Here is a 25,469-nt window from a genome sequence, read left to right as displayed (position 1 = left end):
TTTTAAATATTAATAAAGGCACTAGCTGTTAGAAAGGCACAAGGCTGTTGTCGGGGGGTGACCTTTTATTGAAGTAAAAGAAAATTGACAGTTTTATTAGCCATAGAGTACTGCAAACAGGACCTACAGTAAAAAAGCAAACAAAAAAGATGTCATTGTAATTAGATACATTCTATAAATTAATCTGAGGATGTGGCTGTGTCTAAATACTTCTGCAGGTTCCTCTGTATCTTAGCCCAGACTTACCAAACAGGTTCAGAGTGAGAAAGAATAGAATTTCCTATTTCAGTTCTTTAAAGAGGCATTCCCAGAGAAAACCACCCTGACACTGGGACAAAATCAATGGGATCTTTGTGACTCCGTGATCATCACTTCTGTACACCATTACAGACACCCCCTTAGCAGCTCTGAGCAAGGCTGGGCTTGCTCCTCAGGACTCATTAAAAGATCCTTGCTTAAATGACCTAGACTTATGCAAACTGGAACTTTCTAGGAAAGAAGTAATTGCCTACTGCTTCATCCCAAGCCATTTGTTTTTTACTAGAACTAAGAAAGCTGAATTAACTTCTTGTCTTCATTTTGCTGGTCATAATCTCAAGGGCCCAGCTGTCTGTGATTCAAAGCCAGCTGATACTGCACAGCTGTGTAACCTTCACTCAGACTTCTGAGAAAATTGCTAAGTTGTGAGAATGAGCTGTGCAAAACAAATAGAGTAGAGCCATCCAAAATAAGAAAAGTAAAAATGCAGGCAAAGGTAACATTGTTCAAATAGAAGAGTTAACAGCTCAAGGACTTGAGAGAAAAAAAAGCTACCAACATGAAAGCTACCAAAGAGGAACGGAGATCATTCCTTCCCAACCTGACTGATGACTGCCAAGCGAGGGTAACAAGTTTATGAAGAGCTAGTACAGACTCTACAACTCCTAGTATGAATGAGGGAGCGGAAAAGGAAAGAAAAAGGGAAAAAGACAGGTCTTGCTTGCCCTTCAAATATCCTTTACTGACAAACGTAATGTTTTTGCACTTCACTACCATTTACTTAATGTGATAAGATCTTTCATGCATTTCACCTCCATTCATTATTTATGTTCCCGTTCACACTACAGATAAAGCTGGGTTTATAAACTATATCTAGTATTGTAGCCATAAAGGGCAAAATCTGCCCTTCTTTATGTCACATTCTGCATAAAGCATTTGAACGCATAGGATTTAGAGTTGATGTGAACCCCATAAAGCCAGTTGAGCTGTGTTCTTAAACACAGCCCCACCACTAAAGCTGGTGGGAACAATGAGGATTTAGAAATGACAAGCAGCACAGGATTCACTCCAGAGGAAAACAAGGCAGTCTTCATCTCCTTTTTAATCCAAGACAGTGGAGGACCAGTTCACTCACGACAAAGCAGTTTTGCTGGTGTAAGCAACAGATGGTGGTTTAACTACAGGAATTACTTTATTTGGCTAGTAGAACACAGCTACATTTGTTTGGAGAAACAGGCAGGAAGGGAAAGGTTAAGCCTAAACCAAATATTTCTTCTGAATGCCAGAGTTTAATCAGTTAATTCACATAGAGACGTCAATGCGAGACGAAGTACAAGCTAAAAATATGGTCAGGAAGTCACAGGTAAATCAAACGGTACAAAAAAGACAGTGAAGTAATTGTAAGGAGATTTATAAGTCTGTTACCTGGAAAAATAGTCCAGGTAAACTACTATTTCTTATTTTAAAGTACAGAAAGGTACTTTAAACACAAAGAATGATAACAGTAACACAGAAATACTGTGAAAGAGCATGCATCTATCCTCTTACTATTTATTTCTATGTAGAGAACATATTCTATGTCCTTCCTCTTTTCCCTTTATATTGTCAAAGTTCAGGATGTCTTGAGGGCACTGGTGTATTCCAACAGTGTGCAACACCCATGAAGGAGAGAGATGTCACTCCAGTGAAACCAAGGGCACAACTAGTCCATAGCAAGAAAAGGAGACCTGGCAGACACCACTGAAATGCAGCAGTTTAACAGAGCACAGAAGGTCATACAGCCTTCTGGGACAAAAGCTTCAACTGAAAGCAGAATTAATGATTGTGATGCATTGACACATCTCATCTGAAAGAAAAATATATTTTATTATAAATATAGATGTATTATAAAATATATTTTATTATAAAAAGACTAATTGCCAGCTAGAAGTTAAAAAGTCATTCTATGATGGTATCACTAAACGTCTGCTGAATGAAACCTTTGTCCTCTCTCAATGCAGAATAGTAAATTCTCAAAGAGTTACCAAATTTGCAAAGCTCCAATGTGAATGACAGTTTTATTTAGGGATGTAAGGGTAAAACAGACTAAAGGGGAAACTGTTACAGTACATTTTGTGATAACAGGAATGAAAACCTTCACAAAAACAAGTTGCTATAGCAAGTTGCTTTGATTAACTCACATGACCTCAAACAGAAAGATGTCTCATCCTCAGATGTCTTGAAGACCATGATTAGGCTGAGGAGCACCCTTTCGCAGAAAGAATTAGGCTTCTTTGGTTCAGAACAGCTACAGTTCCATAATTCCAGCAAAATTCACATAGTCTGTCAGTAACTAAGAATGATGAATTTCAGTTATGGACAGGGAACCTCTTCTTTTGAGCACCTTCCATTCCAATCAATATATTTATGCTGAAGTAACAATACCAAAACACAAATTAATGCTCTTTGATGCTGCATTTTCCCTTGCTCTCAGGAAAACTGTTCAGTTTTGTGGTTTCCTGTTGGGGAGATGCAGGGAATGAGCAGAGGACTCAAGTCTAATGGGCAAATCAATTTCTCTCCTTTGCTTTCAAGAAATATTTCATTTCTGCCCCATCACTGGCATTTGTAGCTGTCTTTAAGTTGAAAAGCAGGTTTCTGCTGAACTGCAGCCTAAGGAAATTCCTCAGTATATATGAAAAGTGAAGTTACTCTCTAGGGAAATGGCTGGAGATTTCAGCTTTTTGTCCAGAGATCTAAAGATACGAAACATCAAACAGATATGAAACATTCAACAGATACTCCAGCAGAGAGCAAGAAAGTATTATAGCCAGCTTATGACATAGTACCTTTTAAATGTACACTTCTCTACAAAATCACTTCCTCTGAATCTATTCATGCCTGTGCAGAGACTCTGCACTAGAACTACACACCACTAAACCTTCAGTACTTAGATGACAAAAGTCACAAAATTTTACTTCTGGGATGCTCAGCAGCCAATATAAATCAGAATTAAAATGTCAATGAAAGTGAAAGTTTGGTCCAAAGTACGTCATCGATCAAAACTACACCTAGGATACCTACGGAGTGTGACAGGAAAATATGCACATGCCTAATGGTCCACAACAGAAGACCACAATTATCTGCTAAAACAAGATGTCCCTTCAGAAAAAGTAATAACTGGCACATATTCACACATCTATTTCTGTTACAGCTCAGCACACCAAAGGGCAAAGGAAGGCAAAGATTTGGGGAAAAATGGGAGGGTCCACCCCAGTTCTGATGTATTGCTCACAGTAGAAAAAGAAAGCTTATTTTCTTCAAAAACTAGCATTAAAATAGATCTTCACAATAAAGATGATTTATTCATATTCTTGTTCCAGCTAAAATATTATCTGGTCACAGAAAAATCTCAGTATTTGAATTAGCCATCTTCTTCCTTTTGAACTGCAAGGAAGTTGCATGATACCAAACAACCATCGCAGGAGGCATAAGAAAGTAATCCAAATAAACAGGAAGAGAGTAGAAAGCCTGGAGATGAGAGAAAGGGAAAGATAAGCCTTTTTATTAGGTTTTAAGAAATCACATAGTTAGTATTTACATCTGGAGTGAAGTGGAGGTGTTCTGGTATAGGTCTAGAGATAACAGGAATATCCAGGCCCACATTTTGAAGTCAACATTGGTGTTTTAATCAACAGTGTGTTCTGACTTTGCACATACATTTCCTGCACATACATTTCCTACCTCTACCAGAACATGGCGCAAGCAGCTTGAGCTTCCACCGGAGAGATGAGTGGGAAAAGACATTTTAAGCATATGGTAGACTGAGTTGGCTCTATGACAAATAAACTGTGTGTTATCAGTTAAAGCCAAGGATGAAGAAGAAACAGAGAGAAGATGCTCAGTCCTGTTGGCTCAAAAAGTTACAGCCAGCTGTTACTGGTCAAAGTTTATTTATTTACTTAACTTTAAATTTTCTGCAATGGTGTGTGCAGTGAATAAGAGCCTTAAATCCCTGGTGCTTTCAGTATTGTGCCTGTCATTATAATGAAAATTCCCAGTCCTGGCCAGAAACAGTGTTAACAGTTTCTTCTCTCCTAAAACACAAGTCTTCACTGAGGTTAACAGGCTCTGCAATACCCAGTAAAGCTACCACACAGCTCATTCTCCTGTCTTTCAGCATTGGACTAGATTCCTTGAATTTTCTATAGTCATTTTATGGAGTGTCACTACATACAAAGATTATTCCTTAAACCACAGTTCACTTTGATTTAGTAGAAGAAAGATAGTCCAGTGACTCGGGCTACAGATTTTCTATATGGTTCAGGTATTGAGAAGTTGGGGACCTCATTTATCTCCATTTTTCTTTAAGATAACAACAGGCATACTTCAACTAGGTCTATAATTCTTCAAGGCTCCTTTTATATGCAATAGAGCACAGGCTGAACTGTCCTAAAGAAGTGGTCTCCCCACTACAATACTGGGAACTGACTTCATAGAGAAGCTGAAGTTTCACATCTAAGAGTATAATAGTACTTTCCTACGTTTGAGGATATTACTTTAGACATCACAACATATTTAGACTCTGTGGTCTAAAGGTTACAGGAATAGTGGTGGTGGTGGAACAAGCCTTATAAACACCATTCAGTATTATCTAAATCTACATGAAGCTTTGTGCTTCATTGTGGATATGCTAGTTGTTTCGTTTGAAAAACTATTGAGTTGCAAGTTTGACAGTGAGCTACTGGCAATTGGCTGGTCTTCAAAGAAAAGGTCCCTCTCTGAAACCAGTCCCAAGCCATGGTTTAATGTGGTATATCCAGATTTTGCCCAAAAATGTGAATTCCAGCAGCAATTCAAATATAAAACTAAGCCACTTGCAGAAAACTCAAAGAAATTGTGAGCAGGAGAAAGCAGACACCAACACAGCGTCAAGGTTTTTTGCTTCAAGGCCAGTTTTCTCTCTAGAGCTACTTCATGTTTTTTTCAAAGCAATATTGCAAGGAACTGGTTAGAAACAAGCTACGAGTTTATGGAGAGTCATTTGTCTAAAGATTTTACAAGCAGAAAAACAGAATTAAGCAGGTTCCTTTCTTTTTCCTGCTACATACAGAGGCAGAAGAGCAGCACTCGGCAATCCTAAATCACAAAGGCACAAAATTTCAAACCAGTTAACTCCTGTGTGTGATGGTCACCTAGTGAATAAATAACTGTCCAGAGGCTTCATGTATAAGCCTGAAATCAGTTGTTATAAGAAACAATATTTCTCTTCGGTATAAATAAAACATACATCTGGATTTCTGCTGAATTCTTTGTTCACACTCCTACACTATGATTGTTCCCAAGCAGTTTTCTCTTTCCCCAGGAGGTGTGAGAAAGTAACTTAGCTAAGCCTAATAACACAGTTTATTTTATAAAAAGAATGACTGACTCTCTCTCTGCCTGAATGCTTTATCTTTGGTTTACTAGAAAAGAGGGTGTAGAATGCACTTTGGAGAAATCCTGAGGACAGGACTGCATCTGGGGAGGGTTGATACACTGACCAAAGCCCAGGCATAGGGGATGGATGTTTGGTTCCCAGTTCAATAACTGACTCAACAATTTGTTTATTATATAGGGCCAGATGGTATATTCCAGACAGCTGCAAATGAGTGGAACAGACCAAAACCTTCACTAATGCAGAGGCAATATCATGTAAGCAACACCTACCGAAAATTGGGAGAAAATTCACGCACACTTGGCCTTGTGACCAATAAACCACATGGGTCACTAGACAAAGCACGCATCTGCCACTGTGCAATACATGGGTATTACCTCCCCTCTCAGAGCCCTACATCACCATGTACAAAACAATGAAAATACCTCTGCAAACTTTTTGACCTCTTTGGGCGGTAAATATTATACATATGTCCTGCAGTTAGCCATAATCTAATTGCACCTGTTCATTAGGTTGCAGTTTTAGTTGCACCACCATAAACAGGTAATAAAATAATTATTAACACTTTTGCCAAACTAGGTTTTACATGATCGTTATAGTTCCCAAAATTCTCTGTGCCTGCTCCCTGACAGAGTGCTGCATTTGGAAATCATGAGTGGGAGTTTAAAATAGGTTCAGCACACAGCTCACACTGTTCCTATCTCTGACATCAATATGTGGTTTGGACAATCTGGAGCTTTCTTTGAAAGGCCTCTGTCTGTTTTGCAAAATAAAGTTCTACATTTGCTGCTATTAGGCTCGGTATGGTGCAGCACTTTAAGATGTCACTAACTTGATAAACAATGTGGTTTATAAAACAAGTCTGATGGCTAAATAGACACATGCAGGATCAAATGTTTGCCACACAAGCAATCAAACAAATTGATGAACATGAAGAAAGTGATTATAGAACTATAACTGTTCTATTATTAACCAGCAATCTGCATGTCTTCCTCCAATTAATGCCTAGAAAGGAGATGCAAGTCAGTTGAAACCTAATTACTGGCATAACACTGTTGATTAGAAATGCAGTAACAGTCATTGCTTCTACTTCATTTACACAAGGCCCATAATAATAAGCCAAAGGACGTCAGTCAGTCAGTGCTTTCCTGCCAGAAGTTTCTGCCATAGCAATAGCTTCTGGTGTAAATGCACAGCTCTGCCCATGTCACTCAGCTCAGTAATTGCCTTGCCACTCACATATAGAAAACAATTTCCGGCTTTGATGGGATTTTGTCGGTGATGTGAAACTGCTACTGCAATCTCTACAGCTAGGTGTTAGGTGGGTTACTTTGGTGGATCATAACATGAAACTAATCTTTAAGGAAGCAGGTGGGAAGAGAGAGAGACTTATAGGTTGGTAGGGTGCTAGGAAAACTGTGCAGTCCAAGTGATTAACACAAGGGAAGTGTTAGATGAGGTGGAACTGAGACAAGCAGAAGAAAGCAGAAGCAAAGAGAAGAAAGTTGCTTTGCCATTTTCCTATCATCAAGAACATCTCTCAGTTCAGTACATCTTTCAGAAGCTCTTATAAAACCATATCCACTTATTTTATATGTCATTGGTGGCTGACCAGCGGTCTATAATTTCAGCTTGCAGGCTTTGTATTTGGGCTACCTCATGAGCTGTACATTTATAACCATCATTTCATCATTTCCAGGCTGAAGCTGCAGAGTTTTCCTTTCAATATGCGACATGTAGCATTCTTCTCACTTCACAATCTCATTCCCAGAATGAGGTCACACACTCTCAGATATTTAGCTCTGTTTTTCATCACCTCAGAGCCCTGAGTCCAGCTTCAGGTTTCCATGTGACACCTCCCAAGCTCCCCACGCTCTCATATGTCTCTGCATGACCCCAGCTTGACTTAGCAGAAGAGCATCAGCAAGGAAAAGACTCTACTTCCTCTCACAGCCAGCACCTGCAGCAGTGGAGACAAGATTTTCTTCTCCCCCTTACCTCCCAGGTGGATTTATACTGAGGTTTTCATGCACAGGCATAAGAAAGGTAAAATTTCTCTCTCTCTCTTACAATGATTCAAACTTAATCAGAAACACAGTTTCTGGGTAGCAAGATGAGGACAGAGCAAACAGAAAGGTTCCTTTTTCATGGTTTACAGAAAAGTGCATATAGAACATGAACTCATTTCAAGGTTCATTTTGGATGGAAAGGCATTGCAGGAAAAAGGTAATGAGACTTAAAATCAAAGGAAAATAATAACCATCCTGCAGAATCAGCCAGATAAAATCTCTGGTCTTACACATAAAATCTTCCCTTGCAGGCATAAAGACAGTTTGAAACAGCCAGGCTGTCCATCAAGAAGCATAACAGCTACACTTCTGCATTTCCAAATGAGGTAGGGCATAAGCAAAGTATTATGTACAATTAATGCAAGCTATTATAATTTACACATTTTTCCACTAGAAAAATAAAGCCTCAACTTATTGAAGTCCCAGAACCTGAAGATACCAGAAACACGTGTCAGAGTTACGCAAGGGTCCAACCCACAGACACATACATTGCAACAGGGGACGTGTTATAACATCTGACAGGAAAAACATGCTGAAGAAAAACATTTATTTCAGTGGCTTCCAATGACGTTTGGGGTTTATTTCATATCTATTGCTTTAATGTTCAATATTGCTATCCCAAGATCCTATGGCAGACCTGGAATTAACTGTCTTCAGTATGCTTTCTATTTCTGAGCGTACTCCAGAGAGATATGAATTATGAAGGTCTTAAATGCACCAAGCTGCTCATCTCTTCATAACATTGTCTATATCTTAACCAAGGCACACAGCTTTAGCAAGTAGAAGTATATTAAGTTATTGGAAAAAACCCCTTTCATTCTTAGCTCAAATAGTCCTACATCAATTGCAGTGTATTTCATCACAGTAATATTAACGTACTTTCAAAACTGCTCTTGTAGTTCAAAGAGGTAAAAAGGTCTGTTTTCTTCAGGATGGCACCAAATCTCATCTTTTGAGCAATTACAGCCCTTTTTCATACAGTAAAACTTGACTGCACACAAATCATGGACTCAGGGAAAACTCTTAGAGTCAGCTAAAGCTCACAGGTTCTCACTCCAGCCCAAAGAAAGCACAGTGACTGTTCTTACCTTCAGAAAAGGCATGACAGCTCCCAGTGTACATCTTCAGAAGTATCCCAAAACCTCCAAAGCAGTCAGACTTTAAGTCCTTCCTAGTTCTAAAATGTCAGAAAAAAGCAATATTTAGGGATTCATATTTTATTTCAAACAACACAGAATAAACTTTTTAAAAATAAAAACCACAAAGGAATAATATTATTATGTTTTGATCTTTAAAACAAACAAACACAAACCCCACCTCCTTGGCAGGTAACCTGGCTATGTATTGATTACTTCTTCATATATAGTGAAAGGTTATTTTTAATGCTGACTACACACTAAGGAGGGACACACACAAAGGATATAACCAAAATAGCCCAGTGCTTGGCTTTAGTATAAATCACCAGCAGTATCCCAGAGTTTATTTGTGCCCTATTTTTGGTAGTTCATATTTCTTTAGCATGGCACTTTTCAAAACTAAAAAATAAGCGTAAATTCTACAAGCTTAAAATACAACCTAGGCAAAAACACTTTACAAAATACAAGGAACTGTTGAGACAGAGTTTAAAGTGCAATCACAAATTCAGGACAGTTTCCCACACAGGCTCCGTTCTTTGGAGTTTTCAATAACTCTCTTACACTCTATTTCCATTGTACCAGATTTGTATTCTTTTCCTCATATTTATTTTTCCTTCCAATAAAAAGCTACTCTCCTGTTTTCTTCTTTGGAAAAAAAAAAGAAGTCTGTAGAATCACTATGCAGACAGATAAGAAACTGCTGCATATTTTATAAAGGAAACTGCATATTCAGGATATTGAAAAACAGAATCAAGTGTACACATCACTTCTGGTAAAAGCAGAATCACAGAATGCTAGGGATTGGAAGGGACCTCAAAAGATCATCCAACCATATTTTTCAAGCTGTAGGGATTTGTCCAGTACCTGTTTGCTCTGAATGAACTAGTAAAGAATCACAAAACAACAACCATGGTTGACAAACAACAGCAGCACAATGTTCTGCAAGACCTGCCTCATATCACTTTTGATTTGCACTTTGCATGCTCTGTAGTGTGCTTGTGCCTTTGAAGTGCACAAGATAGGGCAAGCTCTACTCAAGAAAATAACACATTTGGAACAAAATTACAAAACCCACATCCGAACCCTTCACACTTTCATCAGAAAAAGCAAACCATAGGATCGGCCAAGAAGAAAATGAGAGTGTTTAAAAAAAAAAAAATAAAGTCTACCATGATCAGGGCAAAGAAGCAGCAACAAATAAAACTGACAAAGATTACCTCATGGACTTTAGCCCACATCTTACTGTTTCACCTTTTCCTTCTCTTGTAAACTCAGTTAATCACCCCTTCATGTTTTTTCCTGTTTCTCAGGTCCCTGTTTGCTCATCACCTGTGTCTCCAGAGCAGCTGGGCTAATTTGGCTCTGATAGCCATTAGTCGCCAGGCAACACCCAGCATTAGCTTTTATACAAGTGTGTGTATTTACTCATTTATCCTTTCCCTTTTTGGGGGGGAAGATTATAAAGTCAGCACACTGCAGACATGAATAAAAGGAAGCACCTCAAATAAGAGAGTACATCTCTCACACTCAATTTATATCACATTTATGAATATTCATAAAAGGAACACCTAGGCCAAGACAGAGAATGGTATTTTGGAGGAAAGAAACACGTGCAGCTGCTGATTAGTTTTGTAAAGCCACATGAAAACTGTCACAGCTAAAATGACTAGCAGGTAGCAAAATGGCTTGCACGGCCACTGTAAAAGTGCCATGAAGACAAAAGACATAAATGTTGCGATTAACAAAACATTGCATAAACACTTCCGAATGCAGTTCAGCGGATCTTCTAAACAGAACAGGAAAAGCTCAGCACTCCAGTGGCACGAAGCAGGGCTGTCCTGCTTCACATTAAAGCTACCTCGTTAATGCTTATGTGAACATGGAACAGCCACACCAAGACTGCAGGAGGTCAAGAGACCCTAAGAAACAGAGAGGTCCTTGGGAGAGGGCTTTGAAGCTTTGTTTGCATTCAATAGCAACAATGGAAACCCCAGGATGATAGCCTACTCAGAAAGCCAGCCCTATGGAGGGGGAATTGGCCCCTTGACTTTGATCTGTAACCGCTTACAAAGTTGTAATCATGAGCAAAATCCTTTGTTGCTACACAATCCATTTGCTTTCTTATGTTTCCTTTCTTATTTTAACTTGCCTGGTGTTGTGTGACCCAGTGGTGGCTCTTGCAAGCTGAGATACGCAGTTTTTCCAGAGGACAAAAATACCCAGTAAGAGGAGAGCCCACAAAGAATCTGCAGAATGTCCCATCAAGAAGAGTGGATGCTCTGAACACTGGTATTATGAAGATACAGGACACAGAAAAGAAGTATCTTCTGGCAGATATTATTCAGTGACCTGCAAGCAGGAGAAGAGATGGTTTCCAACGTGAGGGAACCCCACATTGTTACCTCTTGACATAAGCAGAACTCAGGATCAGTGATCCATAAGCTTATAAGACTTTTATCCAGCAACCTGAATTTCAAAGAATATGTGCATATTCTCTAATCTCTGGCTCTTAAGGCTGTATTGGCAGTGCTGTGTGTATTGGTTTAAAGAGCTGCATGATTATTAGCAGCTGTACCTGATTATGTGCCAATTAATACAGGAGCTCCCACAGAGTTAACAGGAAGGTTTTCCTTTCCTCTGCTGTTCATTTTTATCTATGACTTTGAGAAAAATCTATTAATCACTGCATGCATGTTCTCTCTGTGCTAATACAGTAATTTATTATGGCTATTAGGCTGCTATAAGTCCCAGGGAACTTTGACAGATCTTACAATTTTAGCTAGGGGATTTATAAGAAACATTTGGCAAATCGTTTGTAGGAACTAAATGTCCTGTCTTAAACCACACGTTCCCCAGAAGCACCAGCCTTACCACTTGTGTCACATTCTCCAGTGTGCTACCCAAAATGCCTGTCTGTCTCTCTGGTTTCCTGTATCAGTGCCCATCCTGTGGACACTGAGAACCACAGAGGTACGTAAGTGCACTGATTGGATCAGCTCTGGGGCGCAGATGGCCTTAGGCTGACCCCAAGTCACACAATGTGACCAGAAGGTGCATCCCTTAACAGGGCAAGACACCCTGGCACCAGAACCAGGCAGCCACCATGGCCACCTCTGAGATTCACTCCACTAATGTGCTCAAGAGATCCCTCCTACACACCCCAGCAAGTCCACACTCCTGCTTGTGCTCAGAGCAAAACAAAACCAAACCCTTTGGTTCTGATTTTTCAAAAGCTCCTAGAAAGGGTTGTGATGGTGAGTTGGCTTAGCTTGGTTCAGGCTGCTGCTTTTGAAAACTCCCCTTCTCCTTAGAACACTTGGTGTGAAACATTAGTGCATAAATATTCTCTCTGTCTCATAGTGACTGCATGATACAAAGAGAAATATCACCTAGAAATATTAACAACTGATTTAAAATTGTAAACTATTTATTCTCAGCCAGCTGGCTTGTGATATGAGCGACTCTACATTTAAAAGCGTAGCTTTCCCCACTGCTTCTCAGTTTGTGTGACTTTTATGGTCTCTCTTTGCAAAGCTGTTCTACCAGGGTAGTGATTTGTGGTTCACACAAGCCACCAGGCTCCTGCAATGTGACCTTATATTATAGATAGTATAATTTAACATGCTTACTGATTATAGCATGATTCTATGAAATAGGATGCAAAGTTTTGCTGATCCATGAGGCTATTTTGCTACTCTTGAAGCATAAATGAGTTTATTTTGTCATCTCATCAAGATCAGCCATATCGTCTGCAGCACACACGCACAATGTATTTGCTGTTAATCCCCTGGTTATTAATCTGTCCTGTGGTGCCAGCCATGGTTCAGAAACCAAGCAGAGAAAAGAATTGAACTTAATGCAGCTGTAAGATTTTTGGTTTTGCAGGAGACAAACCCATGGCCAGCTGTCAATGAAGTGCAGACTACACAGTTCAACACAATTCAAAAATAATAAACCTTTTGTAAGATGCACTGTCTCTACAAGTGAATATATTAGTGTTATTAATAATAGCCTGATATTAATGCAAAGCTGTGCTGTCACCTGCCACAGAACAACGCTGTGTATATAACTCCATTGGTTATTACATTACAAAGATGCCTGAAGCCTTATGCTGACAATAAGTGAAGCAAGTGTGGGATTTAATACATTTGAATTAAAAAAAAAATCATACCTTTAATTTAATCTATGCATGTTCTTCACTGTGGCAATTACCTACAAGTCCACAAAGAACATTCTGGGCTTCAGGCTCTCAGACAGTGTATTCAGGATTATTCTTATGGATGATAGCTCTTCATGGTTTCCAGAACAGGCTCATTCATTAAATTGCTTTCTGCTAACAGGATTTCTGCAAGATGCTCCTTTCAAGTATTTATAGGGGTGGGGCTTTGAACCATGAAAAATGTCAGAAAACTGACACAAGAGTGATTTCAGCATCATGGGTAAAGCAAATATGCAAAAAGTGCATTTTGTTCTGACACTGTCTGCAGTCCTTTAATCAAGGAAAACAATTGCTCAGCCAGGAATGAATGAATGTCAGTTGAAGGGGGGGAAAAAGGCCTGTTCAGAATTATTAACCCATTTTTTCAGCTTAATTTCTAACACAAAGTGAAAATAAACAATCATCACCTCATATAAATCTATGGAGTCAGTTATTCTCACTTAAGTAGGGTTACAGAAGTTTATGCTAGCTGAAAATTATGCCTGATATGTTTATCTGAATCTGTAGCCCTCTGGAAATCTATTCCAGATAGGCTGCGTACCCTGGTGTGCTGAGGGCATCCAAATGCTCCCATTGGATCATCCTCAGCAATTAGCAAATAGACCCTTTGTCAGAACAGAGCAAACCCCAGTCTCAGGTCACCGCGTTGCTAACACATGAGATGTCTGAAACATTAAGCTGCAAAGTTTACAAATTTAAGATTCCAATGGCCCAAATTTTCACTGTTTTAAGGCTCAAAACATTAAGCAGTAAGAAATTTGTCCCCTTACTTTGACATTCTCATGTAATTTCATGTTTCTTCAGGTAGTCTGTCAAGTCAGCTGGTTTCCAGGGGCTTGCCAACAGTTTATCTGTCTTTATTAAGTAATATACTGAGAAGATAAGGGAATGGGTCACAACAGCATCAGAAACGCCACATTTCTTAAGGATATTTGCCACTGCAATCTCATTGCCATTGGCTTTTTGCTGTGCAGCTCTACAAAATCATAAAACTGTTCTTAAATATTGACCCATTTTATTTGTCTAGTTATCCTCTTGGCTCATTTTATTCTAAAATAATCAATAATGTGTTTACCTGGCAAAACATTTCCTCAAACATTTTCTAACTGGCCAGTAAAAGATCAATGCTGAAAGGTTTGCTTTCTGCATTACAGCTCTAACTAATGGTTTGTTTATTCAGAAAAAAAAACCACACAGGTTTGGTCTTATCTAGCAAGCGAGGCTGTAAAAGATTGTGCTGTTTGAAATTGTAGCTGGAAGTTGAAATGGTTCAGGAGTGTTCCACTGAAATATGTTTATGCTGGAAAAGAGTTTGAATGAAAAGCTGTGCTCTTTTGAATATATTTGGGTTTCATTTACGAAGCGAGATCAAAATATTTTGCCTCAGGTTAAGAAAAGTGGTATTGCAAGATCTGGTTTGTAAGACAGAGTCAAAATATTAGTACCATTATAGCATTAACATGCAAATGTCTGCAGAACAGTCTGCAGGCAGGAACTACACTTCCCACAGGTCACTGCAACAAGTCAGTCACACACGCCAGGATAAAACGTTTCAGGGAGGTCCTGCAAATACAAATTAATTTTTATTTGGAAAACATTAAATTACTTCAGGTTAAAATCTTGAAAGGTAGTACTGGACATCGCTGTCTGATGATTTTTTTTTAATTTAGTTTTGGATTTAAGTTTAATGTTTGTCATATTTTAGCGTGGATTTATTTTCAAATGCAAAAATCTTCCACGGTAAAATAGATTCTAGTTTTTTTTTTAGGACTCCTAGTATCTAAATCTGTTTGTCACAATCCAATAAACTCAATTAGTTTAAACATAAGGTAAACTGGTTTGACTGTCTGTAATACGCATTCACACTGCTTTAACAAACCCGATGCCATTAAATGCAGCATTTTATTACTAGAGGGGAAAAAAAAAAAGTTGCCTATTGTTTTACCTTGCAAGACACTGTCAGTTCCTAAATAACACCGTATTCTGCAAAAGAACATGCTTCATAGCCTAGTATTTATTTACATTTCACAAAGGATACGTGACCAGAGAGGAAAACGTGTTGTTCTTACTGCAGTGTCCTTACTGAGGTGAGAGGGGTTGCTCAGTCAGCACTTTGAACTTTGTTTTCTGCAGATAAAGGACTCTGCTAATAAAAATAACATATTCAAAGACACAGTTAAGGGCTGTGCTCAGGCTGACCAAAAAGGTTTTATGGAGCACTTTGGCTTTGTAAACACCCAGGGCAAGCAGGAGAGAGGGAATAATGCTAGTCATTCCCAAGGCTGCCATACCAAATGCCTCAGTAAAAGCAGCTGCCATTACCTGGGATTTAGTTATTAAACACTAACAAAAGTCATAACACTAAAAATAGCAAAACCTGCTGCTTTAGTGTACGAGGATATGACCCAAAACAAGCAGTGAAGGCTCTGGAGAGGGCAAGGTAATGTGAGGTGACGTGAGGGGAAGCGGTGGCGGCCATTTTCTGTCAGCCCTTCACAGCAAGCCCTCCTCACCCCCAGCATGGCAGCATCCCCTTTCCCTCCCTCTTCTGTCCCCATTTCCACTCCCCAGACTCGACAGCAGGCAACAAAGTACCTCAGAGAACTGTCAAAACCCATCCTCCCAGGCTGAAGACATGGCCATGCTGAGGAGAGGCAGCCGGGGGTCTGCCCGGCGCTCAGGGGAGCTGGACAAAGATGGACGCCCTCACCTCAGAAGCTGCAGCGGGAAGACCAAGGCTTTAATGGGGAACAAGGACTTTCTGAGCTCTCACAGTTATAGCTGTCAGACCCTGGAAACTATAGAGCAGCTGTTCTCTGAGGAAATGGCTTTATAAACGTGGTCTCAAGTCAGGGGCTTTGCAAGTTACACAAGCACAAGAAAATTTTTTTGTAGAAATAAAATATACTTCTGTGTGTCTCTTGCTTATCCCTGTGAATCACTAACGCTATTGAGCATTCACCTCTTGGTCCCCACGTGCTACAGTTGCTCTTCGACAGCCGCCTCTCTGAAGTGCCGCCTCTCTCACATTAAGGGAAGGATTGCCACCTTACATTTCTGCTGGAAAATAAATCCTTTTTTCCCCATTTGGACTGGACTACCATCTGTAGATAGCACACTGTAGAAATAATCTGGGGTTACAACTCATGATGAAATAGAAACAACCGGTCAGGCCCAGCATCCCTGTTGTACTGGGAAACATCTCAATTCCCACTGTGGACTATGGCTCACCCAGGAACAACGACTGCGAGGGTCCTGCACAGAGCCTGTCTGCAAAAGGGATTTAATCCAAAAGAGACTAAGTTTTTAATTTAAGGGAGAGCAGCTGGACTGCATTTCAATCCTTTTGTAGATGTTCTGACACAGAATGAAAGCTGATGTTATTTGTTTTACCTCATCTCACTTCGCTTTATTTCCCAAGCTACAGCCTTTTAAAATAAAAATAAAAAGTCTTCTATATAGAAAATTACAACTGACAGCATCAAACAATAGGGCAGGGGAAGATACATCACACAGATTTCTTCTACAACCTGAGGCTTTTCCTTTTTTTTTTTTTCTTTCATTTTAAATACCATCTCAACTTTTACTTTCCATCCTTCTTGATACACCTTTGCCTATTACTCTTTTATTAGCTTTGCCACTCTGATTTTGAGCCACCCACTCCAGCATGCTAAGTGCTCCGAAATGATTTCTGCCTTTCCCCCACTGTAGCATTGCTGTTACCACCAACAGCCTCATCATTTACTCTGCACTAAAAGACAGGAGATGTTCAGCCCCTGGGTAAGTTTTCTGGCTCCTCACTCTAATAACTAGTGCCACTAATGCAATCAAATTTTATATCATTTTTATTGGATCCCTCCTAGAGAATTATAGGAGGAGCGTTGGCTTGCAGAGCAGATGTGTGAAGCTGCAGACAGAATTGCATCTGTTTTCTTTTGCCACAAATTGTTCTGTATTGTCCCCTGTTGACTAGGAAATTTAACATACTGTCACTGTACATCACATCTGTAATAAAATCATTGTTAAACATAAACACATTATCCCCTTCTACTTATATATATTTTTTTTAATAACAGACTGATTTTATTTTCTCTACATCTCTCTCCACCTCATCCCCAAAACAGATTTGTCTTCTGGCCCTGCTATTCCCTGGAGCTGGGCCAGCTCCAGAAGTTTGATGCTGGCTTTGACAGCAGTCCTGAGAGTGAAAAGGAATACAGAGGAGGTGGGGAAATGTCAGTAAGAATCTGTTGCTTCTAACTAAATTTAAAAAAAGACTATATTTCTTGATGGCCTTTTTAACCCAACAACTGTTGCCTACCAGCTGAACAGAAATAAGTCGTCCAGATCCAGATAAGGAATTAAAGAGAAAAGCTCTGTCTCTGAGCTGCAGAAAGTTGCCAGCAGCGTTTAATCCCTGGGCTGGGGTGAAGTCCTGCTTTTGCTGCAGCTGCGAGTGCTCTGCAACCTTGGACTTCCCTGGGTCGCCACAGTCACACTGGTTTCCAGGCTGCTGAATAAACCAGCTCCCAGTTGCTGATTAACACAGAAAACAAAGACAGCCAAGACCACATTGCCATTTGCAGGCAGAGACAAGCTTATTTTTCTCATTTTCCTAGCTGAGGGAAGATGGCATGTTAACATAACACAAATCCTCCAAGGTAACGTGCTTATCTTTCAGAAATACATGTCTTCTGTGGGATGGGGCCAGGCCAGCTGCAGCTGTTCTGCTTCTCGGTGTGTGGCTGCACAGCGTGGTCTGCATCAAAGAAAGCGAAAAAGCAAGATTCTCCTCTGCCTGCACTATCGTGCACAGATGTGGTGCAAAGCCAGGCAGGATTGCTCGGGGCCAGGGCTGCACATCGTCCCCAACAGCAGTGTCACCTTCTGCCGTCCTCGCAGAGCGGCACCGCTGTACTGCTCAAATAACCGGGTACGGTGCCAACTTGGAAACGCAGCCGACACACACAACAACGAGGCGAAGCCGATGGGATTATGACCAAAAATCACATCAGTAATAAAAATGACAGGAGTAGCCACAAGCTCTTTAAGGGGCTCTGTCTTATTTACATTTTCTTATGCTGCTCAAAAAACTTAATGAGGTTTAGCTTCTATCATTAAGATAAACCAGCTCTGTGGTGCTGCTTTCAGCCGTACTAATTAAAAGTCAGCCTCCGAGTGCTTAAATCTTGTCTACACTTGAAAATTAATTCAGTTTGAGGTAGCATATAAATTTAAATCACAGCAGCTATTCGACCTAAATTAAGATATTTATTTTGGAATAAGAGCACCTTTGAACTTGGCTCAAATTGAAACAGAGCAGTTGCTTCTTTGCCCTGCCCTGAACTAAGAGATCTCTGCAGAGGAAATGATTTTGGGATATGTCTTGCTAAGTACGCCCGTGCACAGACAAGCCTTCAGATGGGTGAACAACAGCAGCCATCCTCACTGCCTCCCCAGCTGGGCTCAAGCTGCAAGCAACAGATGATCCATTTCTGCAAACAATGCACTAAGCTACATTGATATATATTAAAGTTATTAAATTTTTAAGGACCTGTAGCGCTTCTGCAAGGCTGCTGTTAACAGTAGAAAGTCTAAATTAGAAAACTTAGGTCTGTACTAAAACCAAAGAAAAGTAGAGAGTTTTTAAATATTTTATGAGCAAGAAAGTTTGGAATAAAGAAAACAGACTGAACATTTGGGATGTTTCTTTATGTGCACTGTAGGAATACAGTTATCAACCAGTTTAAGAAATGGCTAAGAAAATTAACACTAGGGAATGTAACAATTTCCCATTACCATCAAGGGTGTTTTTGCAATTAAATTCCACGAGCCTACAATATCCAAGACATTTGGAAAGTACCTGAAGAGCTCAAAACAAAGTTCTCAGTCTTCCTTCCTTTCACATCCTGCTCTCCCAGCCACGTGTTTGTGACTGAATGCTTTCCTAATGCTTGCCAGCAAAATAGAAATAGCAGTTCACCAACACATCTAGCTGGGGGAACATATCAAATTCAGGACCTTCAATGAAGAATCATTTATATACCTGTGTGAGGGAAGGGCTCATAGTGCTTCGCTTATCCATTTCAAGCATAGATCTTGGGTAATGTTGAAAGGAAATGGTGAATGGAAAGCCATGTCTAGTAAAAAATGTTCTTCACGTGAAAAGAAACAATTTGGCAGTCCTTGCAAGGACGTCTGGCCATTCTGCTTCACCTCAATGACCAGGTGACAAATTGCACAGCATTTTTCCCTTTATACATGGAAAACTATGATTGCAGTGTGAATGGAAAAGGACTTTCCTTACTGTTAAACACAAAACACTTCAATCATCATCTACCCTCTACAAAATTGCAGCCTGATTTCCTGCTTGGCTGCCATGTATTTTTGGTGGGACTCCTCCAGCATTTTTTGTTAGAGGTCTGCAGTGGATTCCCCCTGAACAACCAGCTGATGGTTCAAATGATGCCACCTTCCTACAACACAAATGGAAACCTCCGCTCCGGAGGAGACACTGGTAAAAGAGTTGCCGCTTGCTCAGTTATTATGGTGTAATATTCCCTAAGACGCAAAAAGAGATAAAATAAAGCCCTAGAAATACCACAATTAGACAACTCCTTGTATATCCCATTCTTTTGTTCTGTCCTTTCCTTCATTTTCTGATGCTTTTCCCAAATAAGATGTTTATTACTCTGGATGGTCTTGTATGGACAGTGACTGGGGAAACGAGAGGCAGAGGGTCACTCTGGCACTGGCAGATACCCAGTGAGTTCTGCACCTTCAGGAAAGGATATCATCTTTCTATGAAGCTAGAAAACCTGAAGTGGTGGTCATCCTTTCTCAAAATGCAGCCGCAAAAGGTTCCCACGTTGTGAAATTAGTTGGTGGGGTGGAAGAACACTGCATACTATTGTCCAGAGGAAAATATCCAAGAGAACTCCTATACACATGAGTATGTGTGTGTGTACATGTATGTACAAGTACGTGTGCAGACACACACACAGAGCAGGACCACACAGTTGCTTTCCAACCTGACCTGAAGGAAAATACAGCATGCAATGGGTCATCTAGCTGGGGTGAGGTGCTGCTCCTGCTGGTATTCAACAGCTTGCTTGGAAATGAACCACTTGGCAGTGGAAATGTTCCACAGCTGGAAACCACGAACAAGTCAAAGCAAATATACAATCCCAAAATCAGGTTTAAACTGGAGCATAAAAATCAAATGTCATTTGAAAGCATATGAAAATTGGCTGGTGTCTAAGAGAGCGTTTGGTGGCTCAGCACTTCTCTGCTGCACTTCAGAAATTAAGGAGAGAAGCAGAAAAACAGTCTTACATGAAGCAATAAATAATGGACACTTTCAACACATAATTTACATTTGAATTAACTAGGCTGGCTAAATTAATTCATGCATTATGAAAGGAGAATTTTACTGTCTATATTTTCAGGCTCCCCACTGTGCTAAGTTAAACGGGCATTGAAGCAGGGACTACTGGTTTCATAGAAATCACTACTAAATTTGTTTCCTCCCAGTTATTTTCTAGTTCACACTCACAATTTGGAAGCCTAATGCCGATAGAAAGAATTGTCCTAGGGCCATGTCTTCTCTGCACTGTTGGTACTGGTGAGCCTGTACAGCTACGATGGCACTTCTGGGTAATATGGGACTCACTCTAAGGTTTCTGCCCAAAACACTTTTCCAGGCCTCCCTCCCCAAAAAACTTGAATCATGTAGCCAAGCTTATTTTGTATTAAATATCAAAGTTGGGGACGGCTAGGGGTGATTTCTTTGAAACTTTATTTTAATTTCTCCCTTGAGAAAATTTCAGCTAATCTTAAAATAGATGGTTGACTTAATATATGACAATTGGTCATTAATTATATAGCTTATAGCATCAAGAGCTATCTCTGGAGGAAGACAAGCTTGGAGACTAACAGAGTAGTCAATATATTATGTTGTTCTTAATAATGCATTAACATTGTGTTTTCCATTACACACAAGTTATATTTTCATGAACTGTACCATGAGGATTTTCAAAATCACACTCAGAATTGCCAAAAGCATTTGAATAAAGGGAAACGCGGAGTATTGTCATCTCCCCTTGGCAAATAAACTGTGACAGAGGAGGGTACCCATCTCTCGTAATTCAAACCATGCTCAGGAGAGGGTCACATCCCTCTGCCCACACCACTTCAGGAAAGATACACCACAGCAAAGACAAAGTCCGGCCCAGGTGTCCCAAGGGACGTGCTCTGAGCTGAGGGACAGGATCTGAGCAGCAACAGGAGCAGATTCACCAGCAAAACCCATTTAAACTGCTGACACTCTCTGTCAGCATCTGGAAAAAACTTGTTCTGGTTGGGGAACAGAAACAAGCGAGGGATGGACGGCGACCTGGCAGCACTGCCCTTTGCTAGCCCAGCTTTTAACCTTCTCTGGAGTCACAGACAGCAGAGAGGCTTGTACCAGGTACCACAATTCACACAGGCGGGTCGGGACAGGATGGATTTTGGCAGAACAGCAATACCTTCCGAGAACAGCTGTGTGTGAGGCAGAAGGTGTAATGCACTCTCCTGAGCTTTGTGTCCCACACCCCAATCTAGCTCTTTCCTCCCGACAGGGAAACAACACATTCCAGATTTGCCTTTTTTATTTTCCATCCTTCAATTTTTCCATAATTGAGAAAAAAAAATGATGGCAATCCTTGCGGTGCCAGAATATTACTCCATCAGGCCACAGAGGTTCCTCACTCCATGTGGACCGTAACAGTGGCACGAGGAGGAAGAAGGCAGAAAATGGGAGGGCAATACATAATTCTGCAACACTCTTCACAGTGGGACTGTGAGCCACTGTCTGGAGGGCTCTGGCACCAAGAGCAAACAGGAGCTGTTAAGCTCTTTCTCTAGACTGCCAGGACAAAACAAACTGCATGAATCAATGCCTATGAAATCCACCCAAAGAGTTTCCACTCTTCTTCCTCACTGTTGGTGCAGAAAGCAAATCACGTGGCAGCAGAAAAAGACATTGTTTCTTAAAGTCCAAAGGGACCGTCTCCTTCCCTGTCAGCTTATGACACTGAGAAGATGGGACAAGGCTTTGTGACGGTCTGTCCTTGCTGCTTGTGTCACTTCAATACCAAACAGGATATTGTGTATATCTTTTTTTCAGCATTAAACACAGGAGGCAAGATGTGTTGTCCTGTAAGTCACATCCTTCAAGATCAAAATCCATTTACAGAACCGATAAGATTTCTTCCCTTGCTTTTAGTTCCAGAGGAGATGAAAAAATTTTCATCTAAACAGAGTGAATTTGAAGACTGTAACAGGATGGGATTTAAAATATTGATTTTCTTATTAGTGGAAGGTTACAACACAAAGCATCCACTGTGTGCAGAGCAATGATAGATTGACATCCTCTAGAGCAGCTAACGCCCTGGAACCTTACAGGATAACTTTTAAAAGTATTCACTAAATGAGAAGCATAGAAATTACCTGGGTGCATGCAATTAAGCTAAGTGAAATGACTGGCAGATGATTGACTCTTGCAATAACCATCTTTAAACTAAGAGTGAACTCTGACTGCACTTGGGTGGAAAACGAGTGGAGCCGATTTGCCACTAAAGGGAGCGTCACCTTGTCACCTTCCCAGCTGGAGGCTGACGCTGATAAAAGGGATGTTTAGCTACATCACAGCTACAAGTCTGCTTTTTAAAATTTTTGCAAGCTGATACGAATCAGAGAGCCCTTGCAGGAAGTAGCAGGCAACTCAATATCAATGATAAGGAAGAATAAAAGTATCTCGCAAATCACAATCATGAGGATAGGCTGTCTTCAGGATTCATGAAACCATTCACATTTTCAAAGATTCAATATCTGATATGCATTAAATATCATTTATGCATTCCTTGAGCTTTCTAATCGAGGGAAAAATTCTGCATTTCCTAAGCTAACGTAGATAAGGTAGTTTCCTTTCATATCAGAAGCATGTCAGAAAATTAATTCTGTATCTCTGAAAAGGTCATTTATTTGAGATGAGTGACAGGTGCCATAAACTTAGGAGATGTCACTTGTATGTCAGTTCAGCTCAACTGAACACAAAGCAAATCAATTCAGCCTGGTCAAGTATAATTACCTGCTGGAGCAGGATACATCGGTTTGCATTTAGTAACAATGCCACAGAAGCACTAAATTCAACAGCAATTTTGATTAGCGTGAGGTCACACAGAGCTCTTCCTTCCTAAGTGCTTCCTTCTCCAGGAGTTTATGACATGATCATTAGAGTATAATAATTTGATTATTATTTGTACTGTGATAGCAATTAACTTCCAATTATGAATGAACAAATTATGACAATCAGTGTTAGATTAGCAAGCCCAAGTTTTAGCTGGAGGGGAAAAAGGCTCAAGGGGTCTGCTTCTAGGAGCTGGAACCCTGCATATGCCCACAGGATTTGAATTTGGAGACTTGGCTTCTCTTTCTTCCTATTGCCTTGAATTTTTTTGGTATGTATAGAGAACACATACATTCTGGGTGAATTGTTTCACCAGCTTAAAATAAGTTTTTGTTGTTTGTCTTTCTTCCATTAAACAATTTAATAGAAAACTGCATATACTTCCCAATATCTTATGTGCTATGTTAGGAGCTGATTAATATTATTCCAGATTTGGGTTTTCTTCCCACTTTCTGGTATCTCATAGTTTGGGAAATACTATGTTTTAACCCAGCTGGTTTTTAATCTTTTTGATAAAATAAGAACACCAAATGATTATAAATTACATACGTGTTCAATATAAAAGTCACTTCAGTACATATTTACGTACTGATATGATGTTTATAGAACTCTGATACAAAAGAGAAAGGCTATAGAGTAATAAATGATTGATGGCAACCAGCCGAAAACTTCAGGCAAATTAGACTAATATTTTGAATATGTACACAATAGTCAATCACAAAGTCAGGGAGAACTGAAGTAACTGATCATTGCAGGGGAATTTGGAGCATCTCTGTACAGGTGAAGTGCCTACAAGCCTGCAGCATAATTGTGTGGTTATATAGTAATTCTTATGTCAGTTTGATTTTTGTAGGTGATGGCAGAAATGTTCTGGTTTAATAAAACTGAAATTAAATTATGTTTTAATAAGAAGAACAACAATTAAAAATAAAGATAAATCACAAAGACAGAAACATTGCATAACACACTTAACAAATTAAGAAGGCTGACCTCGTTAGCCTCATTGCTAAACCAGCCAGCAGGCAAATCTGACAGCGTGCATCAGACAACAATTTTCCTGACGCCCTTCCAGAGCATCAGAAACTACCAGGATTCCCAAGGAGTTTTCTAATCATATGACTTGCCTGGATATTATTTGGCATTAGACATGTTTAAAGAACAAAGAGTATAATTCTATACAACATAGAATGCAATTTGTCTTATTTTGTAAGGTTCCTGACGAAGTCCTGGCTCTGGAGGTAGTGTAGTCAAAATCAATTTGCACCTCCATTCATCGCGCCTCGGGGATGAATGGATGCACTCTGTGTCGCATCCATAAGAACCGCTTCCATTATTCTCCAATCCCTCAAAAACAAGTAGAATTCAATTGATTTTTCTCTGTCCCTCTGAGAAGGTTACAAGGGACAAAGCTGGGCAAAAATGAAAGAGAGCAACAGTGTCCCTGTAGAGCTCTGAAAGGGCTGGAAGTGGGGAGAAGTTGAGTTAACAGAGGATGCTCACACACAGGGGTCCCTGGAGGCTGCGAACATCTGTCTCCCCAAAACTCTGGCAACAGAAATGCCAAAGGTTTGTGCTTTCAGTTTTTCAGTCTTTGTTCAGTTACGACAACAGTGATTCCCTGCAGTTATTTTTTTAATCGTTTGACGCAATGCATAGTAGACTTTTTCAGGAACCAGTTTCTTATTTTACTCACCATTAGATGCTCCTGAACTACAAAGAGTTCTTGTGTGACCCCAGGATCTTTCTGGTTTTACCTTCTTTCCTGGAAAAAAAGAACATTTTCTTTAATATAATTTTACCATCAGAGCTAATGTGTTTACCAAAAGATTTCAAGCCACAGGGAAAACATTACTTCTGATTATTTTTATTATTCTTTCCAAATAATCTAAATGAAAAATAGCATTTTTCAAGTCCACACTTTGAAATGAAACATTCTAAACCTAACACTACTGCTGTTCGGGGAAACAAAGAAACCAACCAACCACACACACCAGACTCAAGCATGTTGCTCTACTGAATCATGTTCTCTCACTGTTTGGGTCTCACAGCTTTTACTGCAAATGGGACAAACCACCATTATTATTTCTGTAACAGCCTGTCATCAGAATATGTATATATCCACTCACGGTATGTATAAGGA

General features: G+C 39.9%; 1 long non-coding RNA gene across 3 annotated transcripts in view; it reads right to left on the bottom strand.

Annotated features, from left to right (window-relative positions):
* The window catches only part of LOC136099350 (uncharacterized), an 87,356-nt gene that overhangs the window by 34,480 nt on the left and 27,407 nt on the right, over positions 1 to 25,469 (bottom strand). For all 3 annotated transcript variants that reach the window (XR_011738084.1, XR_010651075.2, XR_011738085.1), the window contains 2 exons: positions 25,023 to 25,091; positions 8,832 to 8,920 (listed from right to left, as the gene is read on the bottom strand). This is a non-coding gene — a long non-coding RNA (uncharacterized lncRNA). The remainder of the gene's footprint in view (positions 1 to 8,831; positions 8,921 to 25,022; positions 25,092 to 25,469) is intronic.

Source organism: Patagioenas fasciata, chromosome 3, assembly GCF_037038585.1.
Source record: "Patagioenas fasciata isolate bPatFas1 chromosome 3, bPatFas1.hap1, whole genome shotgun sequence".
NCBI lineage: Eukaryota > Metazoa > Chordata > Aves > Columbiformes > Columbidae > Patagioenas > Patagioenas fasciata.
This window is presented reverse-complemented; position numbering and strand designations above follow the sequence as displayed.